The sequence below is a fragment of the Aquila chrysaetos genome, chromosome 5 (genome assembly GCF_900496995.4).
Source record: "Aquila chrysaetos chrysaetos chromosome 5, bAquChr1.4, whole genome shotgun sequence".
Classification (NCBI taxonomy): domain Eukaryota; kingdom Metazoa; phylum Chordata; class Aves; order Accipitriformes; family Accipitridae; genus Aquila; species Aquila chrysaetos.
Window position 1 is genome coordinate 60,984,173 of NC_044008.1, and position 7,984 is coordinate 60,992,156.

Sequence of the window (7,984 nt, forward strand, 5' to 3'; positions counted from 1 at the left end):
ACCACAGTCTTTTTCTCCGGACTTCTCACTTTGCTCTCCAAATTAATTCAGGCTGCTGCTGCTAAGATTCTTGGCATGTAGCTCCCACTACATCACCCCTCTCCACATCCCATCCCCTCTCTGCCTATTAGCTAGATATATACTCGTTTGTTCTGCAGTATGCTTTCACCATCACTCTATTACTGGTTCTTGGCTTCTATCGCCTCATTCCCTACTTTTCTGGCTAGACTTTCTCCCAGCTCTCTTATAAGTGAGACAAGCCAATACAAGCCAATCTGCTATGGCTTGTATTTGCTTTGCGTGGGCACAAACAGTAGAGCACAACCTGAGGGTGCTTAGATAAGGTCACTTCACTGCTGACAAACAGAGACCAAATGGAAATTTGTAGCTCTTGCTGGAGATTTGTTCCACTCTCTCCCCAGCTCCACATATTTCTTTCTCTGTGACTTTATCCTTCAAACCACAGGTTTCTTTGGAACAATGACTGACACTGACTGTATGTCTCCTTGCATGCTGACATAGGGTTTGGTAGATGCCCGTTAGATGCTCACGCATCAGCAATACTGTGTACACGGTAGCCGCTGTCCACGCTCACCGCTGCCATGGGTGGCCAGCCACAGGGACTGTCAAAGTACTGCTGAGCGCAGCAGGGCTGCACGTACTAATACACACTTGGTGCCGTTTCAGTAACCATGGCTAAAATCTGATCTAAGCAAGCAGCTTATGTAGCTCAGAAACTATCACACTGTATCTGCTCAAATGTTTCATTTTTGTGACAACCTTTGCTTACAGCAGCACAACAAAGGGTATATTTATTCCAACAATGTTTGTGTGATAAGTACTGAGTTAATGGCACACAAAATTTGCTGGCCAGTTCTCTAACAGGCCTGGGATCTAATTAATCTCTGGCAAGTTCTCCTGAAATAGAAGCAGTGTTGGCCTGCACATCTAGCAGTCGAGACAAACTAATTGGAGCCAAGCTGTACAGTGAGATAGGAGGAAGGAATAGCTTCACCATGATGGAGCTTTTTTCAGAGTTACAGTGCCAAAGTCTGCATTTCTCTCTATTAGAAGAGCACCATTTGTGCAATTCTCTTAACCACAGTCAGAGTTCAAGAAGTATTTGAATGAGAGTCACAAACCAGTGCAAGGCTAGGTGGTCATGCACTCCACAAAGCGAGCTGATAGGGACTTTCTGAGCTTGTGAGCAGCAGAGATGACTGAGCAGTGGGTTTCCATACAGACTGTGACTCCCAGACCTCCACCTATGCTCAGTGACGTCTTCCCTGCAGCCACACAGGGAGGTATCTGGGGAGCATCCTCCGAACAAACCACCGCATGGCAACATCTGTCTCCAACAGGAGTCTCAACAAGCTTTGGTTCTCAGCTATTTTGTAAGACAGAAAAGCAGACCAGTGTGAATATATTGCACTTCTCCAGGCATTTGACTTATCAATCCATTTGTAACAGGACATAAAAATCAAACCCCAACATGACTGAAAGGGAAATGCGCTCCTCACTTTCTCTTTCTACCTGGTCATTAAATTACCCAGCCACTTCCTGCATCACTTGCTGCCTTAATCATCCAGATAAATTAATCTCCACACCAGGCACACGCGTGGAGGAGGACGTAATTTTATCTCCCTTTGCTCTTGAACCCATGAAGAGTCACAGTCTTCACTGCAAGGATACAGCGAGGCCTTGTTCTCCTAGGGCGTCTTACACCCCGTCTCATGCCCAGGCTCACAGCTGGATGCAGCGCACCTGGCAGAGGCACACTTCTCTGTCCAGTGCCTTTCTGAGCTGGGTCTTGTGCACACACCGGACGTCTCCTGGGAGCAGCCTGCAGCGATGGCCACACAGAACTGGAGCACGCACGCAGTCACTGGCGTGCCAGGCAGGCCCCGCAGCCTGCCTGCTCTGCTTGCTGCCTGACTCCCACCTTCCCCTACGGCCGCTTCTCCCCATCCCCCAGAAGCACCAGCCATGTGTGCACAAACCTGCCCACACGTCTCACTGCCTCTGTGCTGGGGATGGGGAGGAGACACGGCCGCAGGTATGAACAAGCAAGCAGTGGGAATTCTTTAACAACACAGAGCCAAAGCAATCCAGTGTCCAAGCTTTTGTTTTACCCCTTTCACCCCCATTTTGTTCTGGGTTCCAAGAAAGGGAGAAGGGAGGAAACACATTCAGATGGAAACCTCCATGCAGCCAGTGTTTACACACTGTGCTCCTGAACCAGTCTGGCATGATGCCAAGCTTAGGAAAAAAACAAAGCGTGTGCCAGCCTCTTGGGAACTGAGTTTGACAAAAGCTCAGCTGCCAACTTGGCCGCTCTTGCTTATTACTAGCGGCTATTTCAGAACGGTGCCTGACAGTCACAGGAAACACTCAGCCCTGCACACGAAGCACAGTGCCCAGACTGAGCACGAGACCGTGCCTGTCATGAAGAACTGCCTGTGTGTAACCACCAGGGCAGCAATGGGAATGGAAACAGGTGGGATACAACCTTCCAAAGCTGTACGGCAGGTGAGAAGTGGGTGTAGAAACTAGGGCTGCTGCCTACCACCAAGGCAGCCAACAGAACAGGCTGTGCTATGTATTCATTACTGATTAAAACACACCCCAAAAGAAGATAGCACCCCAAAGGAAGGGAATCTGTTTTGGCAGCAAGAGTGGGTAAAGTTCAGGTTGTGGGTGAAGGCTGAGACAGAACAGCTCCTCAGTTTTTCACACACAAACGCATTTGCAGGCAAGTGGCTAATTTAATTTTCGTGACCACGTGGGACTCTAGTTCCAGTTGTAAGGGGAAGATTTTGAAATACCGCTGGGGAAGATGTACATGTAAAGGCATTTTATCTTGGGTCTCCAAGCCTTGCCGAGCACCTCTGCTGCTGAGAGAAAGCAAATATGTTTTCAGAGAAGTGAAATTGTTGTGATGAGGCAACAGCACTGAGAGACAGCCAGTAAACCTGTGTATTTAGCACTGTGGTCCACAGCATCTGTGTGATAAATTATATTAATTAAGCAGCACATTCCAACAAGTATAAGGGAGCTGAATTTCCAAGTGAAACTAAAGGCAGTGTGTCACATACAGACTGCAGTGTTCACCCCAGAAAGCTGCAGTTGAACCCTGTGTAACACACACTGTGCTCATATCCGAGGATGTGAATGCTGCATAGCCAAAATTAGAAACAGAAGTGGGTGCAAGAGACACAACAAAAACTTCTCGCATTCACACATGCATCAGGAAATCATTGCCATTAGATTCTGGTTCCCCACACCACAAACAAAAGTGGGGTTTTCTGCTGCCTCTGTTTATCAGCAATAGTAGGCAGGAGCTTCAATCACATACTGCAACTCCTGTAACATAGGAGCTTCTGTCCGGGGGCCTCCCGGGATGCCACAGTACCATGGGCAAATCTGCAGAGAGTGAAACAGCAAACACTATGCAAACTGAGAGCCGGGTGTAGCCCCACAAGGCCCAGTGGATTAGCAAAGCAGTTCAGGAATGGCTGTGGAGGCAGAAAACATGAAACAAGCATCTGGAAACATGGAGATCCTGAACTCATCCTGTAAGCACTCCCTGACAAGCAACTCATCCGTGGGCTAGCTTACAGCAGAGACCTGAAGGGGAACAGCAGGGGCTGTTTCATTCTGGCAGGCTCTTAAACTGCCCAGCTGCCCAGCAGCCACATGTTCTGCCTCCGCTCAGAGCAGAAGCAAAGGGAACTTCACTAACCCCCGTGCCTGGACCAGTGCTTCTGGGGCTGTACCAAGTGAAATAGCAATGGCAGGACAAAGCCCTGTCACCCATGGACTGATTCGGTCACAGAGATAAAGCCTTACCATAAATATTGTAAATGGGAGGACAGACAAATAGAAGGGATAAAGAGAAGTGATAAGGAGCCTAAAGGAATGTAAAGATCAAAAGGAACTTAGCCAGACCTGAATGCTTTCCTGGGCCTGATAGAACAGACTAGCCAGGGAGTAACCATGCTCCGGTTTAACAACTGATTCATTCAGTGAAAGAGAGAGAGAAAAATGTGTCTCTGTGGGAACATATAGTGTGCAAATCCATCTGACCACTAGCAGAGCTGCAGACAGGTCTTCAGAGAGACGATGCTGTCTATGGGGAGCCAGCCCCATTCAGAGGAAAACATCTCAAATAGCTGTTTGTCATTAGCATGTCTTTCTCCATCCTCACTGGATTGGTTTTGCTGGCTGGCTACACTGGAAACCAGAGCTCCTAGGCAACACAGGATGCAGTTTCCAAAGCTTTAGCGGTGGAGTCAGTAGCAAAAGGAAAGCTCTTCCTAAGCTTCTTATCCTTGTTTGTATGATGTCTGGGGTTGGACCATCAACAGCTCGGAGCCTTGTTTAAGCTCAAATGGATCAACAGTGAAACCAGAGCCCCTTGACCTTCAGTAGCTCCCTCATACTCTGTCTCCTCTTGGGAACTCCTGTCAGCACAGGAGAGATCCTTGATTCATTTTTAGATTGATGAGGAGCAAAGCAAGCAGAGTCCGAGGTTAGCAACCATCCAGGCATGGATTTGCAATGTAATAATAGCAACCACAGCGTCTCCCACAATAATCCTAAACAGCAGTGTCTCCTGAAGCCAGAGAAACACCACACAGCTCTCCAAGCCTCACAAAATAGCTTCATTATCTCTGCCATACTTTGTCCACTCTCCATCTGGTCTGATCAGCGGGAAACCAGCAGGGTTTGAAATCCTGCCTTCTGCTGAGGTAGCAGCTGAACCTGCGCCAGCAAAACCAGGGGCAGCCCGGCATTCACAGGAGGAGCAAGAATGGAGCTGCAGCAGAGGAGAAAGGGGAGGCGGCTGGGGGATGCGCAAACCCCTGGGGTAATACAGGGAGAACAGGAGTGCCTGGGGTGACCAGCAAGGCTGGCACACGGCTGTCAGCTTGCACCAGCGCTGCCCAGTTCCTGCACCCGCCGATTTCATGATATTCCTGCAAACTAAATCTTCCGCCCGCATTTACTGCTCCCTCTTGGATGCTGGCCAATGGTAAACGGGGTGTGAATTTCCTATGAATGGGATTCGATTCTGGAAAGGCACTTTGGCTCATGATAAGCAGCAATCTGTACACAAATCCGGGCGCTGATCTAGTTGTAGAGCAGAGGCCTCAGCCCTTGGAGCAGTCCTGGAAGAAGGCAACAGGCACACTGCGTCCTAATTCCTGTGCCTCCCCCCCAGCATGCTGGACAATGCCACCAGGCAACAAGAGGCTGCCTGAAATACCTGCCTGTTCGGTTCAGCAGCCACGTAATGTGAGCCTGCTCTCTGTGCTGCAGTGCTGCGAGAGCTATTCAGGGATGGATTTTCTCAAAGTCTTGTCATTTCAAGAGAGAGGAAAAAAAAATACTTGTGGGTCAAAGCATCCAAACAGCCTGAGAACTACTCTGAAAAGAGTCCTTTCCTCTGCCCCTTTCATGTGCTTTTACATGTGCCAAGTGCCAGGGTGCACTCCAAGCAGACACCAGACACTGTCTCGACAGTCAAGAGCTCCTCCAGCACCACCGGGATGGCGCGTCTCCCCCAGGAGAGCACATACACCTCCGAGCATCCCACACGGGCTGCTCACTGGCTCTCGAAGAGCTCGCTTCCCTGGCTACATGAGCAACTTCTGCTCCTGGACTTGGTGCCTAAATTCAGGGCTTACTATAGCTGGTGAGACTCCAGCCCTGCTACACAGCATCAGTCTTCATCTCTCTTGGTTTTTGTTATTTGAATATACTTGTTTGCTCACTCAAGTGGAGTGAGCAATCTGCATTGTAACTCCCTCGATAAAATAACCTCTGTCCTGCTAACAGGGCAGCTTCCACTTTCAAATTCCTTCCTGCATACAACCAGGGAGGCATTCAAGAGTGCCCTCTGCAGAAGGGCCTCTTGAACAATAAGCTATAGAGCAACGATCACCCGTGTGTGTGCAATTGCACAGCACTGCTCCCTTTCCACCTCCCCTGGAGGGCCCAGGCAGCTTTGCACAGCATGTGCAAGGCGGCGTAGAAGCATGGGTAAATCCGTTTCAGTTCCAGTTTTGCTGGAGTGGAGTGAACTCGTCCGTAAGGATTTCCCCTGCATCCTATTCCACTCCACAGCAGACAACTCCCTGGCCACATCCTCCCTGCATTTCCAGCTCGTATGAAAACAGGAGGAGCCTGAGTTACTTCAGAAATATTAACTACAAAGACTTGGAAAACAAGGGTCAGGATAAAGCAAGCGGTGAAAAGCATTGAAACTAGGGACTGAACAGTCTAATACAAAATAATAATCGGTATTAAAAAATCAAAAGCTGAGCATACTGAATTCAGGCACAAAGCCTTTCCTTCTGCAAGCTTCCTCACCACAAGGCAGGTCCCTCCAGCGCAGTGTGTTTTTCAGGGAAATCGGTCCGTACAGATGTGCTCTGCCTGCACGGATGTGGAATGAGACTGAGATTTGTGTCCTGGTTTGCACACTCAATTACTGCTTACCCGGATCAGGCCTGGAGAAAAACCAAATGTACTTTCAGAGTCCCGTTAGCCATCCAGGCTGACTGCATCTCATGCAGACCCATTCAGTCGCCTGCCTCGCCATGACACAAGAGTCTGGCATGCTGAATCCCACTGATAGATGTTAGCAGGTGTGTTTATGCTAAGACTAATAAGCTGCCGCTTTAATGTGTCCTCAGAAGAGTGTTGCAGGCTGCCTGCACACATCACTGTGCTGATTTACAGCTGCTGTATATTTTGACATTTTTGTTGTTCATACTGATGAGGGAAAGAAAATTACTTTTATTTTAAAGAAAAGCTTAAATCCTGGAGCACAAGACCCAAACATCAGGGAGGAGAGCCTGTTGCCAAGCCACCCTAATCCGAGCACTTTCCTCCTCTGTATTTAGCATTCCTGTTAATGGAATTTGGACTACAGCTAATGCTGATTAACATTTCCATGTTAGTTATTTCACATAATCTTTTCTCCAGCTGTGGCAGAGACTAGAAACACGCCATTTATACTTGTTCAGTCGCTGATTAAGCGTGCTTTCCTAGCTCTTGCCAGCCAAAGCCGCTGAGAATGAAAGGCTACTATGTTTAACCAATCCTAATATGGATCAATTCCTAAGCACAGGAATGGTGTCCTTTCCCTATAAATCTCTGCCTGGATAACAAGATTTTGATTGCAGGCTAATCCTGGGGTGGGAAAACAGCGGTAGGCGATTGGTATGAAGCACAGGAGGCAGGAGTGTGGGCACAAATGAGCACTGCACTTTTTAGTGATGGAACACTGGTAACCGCCAGCCCATAAATAATACATCTAATTTTACACCTGCACTCATTCTTCTGTGCTGGGAATTCAGTGCAGATATACTGCAGCCTAAAATTAGAGCAGGTTACAGACATGATCTTTAACATGTTAAAAGTAGAAACATGCCAAAGGATGCAATGTCCTCACCCCATCGCTCCAGCCTGTTTCCACTCGGGGCTGGCAGAAACATACCAGACACCACTCAGGGGCACCTACAGTGTTTGGTTACATGGCTTGGACAGCGCGGCACAAACACGGCACCCGGCGGGACCGCGTACCCCAGCACGGTGCTCCGTGCTGCGCTGCCTTGGAGCTCTGATTGGAGCAGCCCCCAGCTGCCACTCGTGAGGTAAGAGAGGTGTTGGGGTGTCACAGGAAGGCATCCAGAGGAGGGGCTCTGGAGGTCGACCACTGAAACTTTCAGTCACCTCTGTCAAATGCCAGCTCTGCTGGGCAAACCTGCCATGCTCCCCATCTCAGTTCTGCCTGGCTGCGTCATTCCTGCAGCCTTCACCACTGCTTGATGGCATCATGAGAGATGCAGGGAGCTGAGTGTGCCTGAGCACGCCACGTGAGAGGGTCCCCAAGCCGATCCCTGGCAGCCCTCCATGACTGCAGACCACAGCTGCCAGACGTGAGGTCCCTGTCCTACTGTACGTTCTCCTTCCA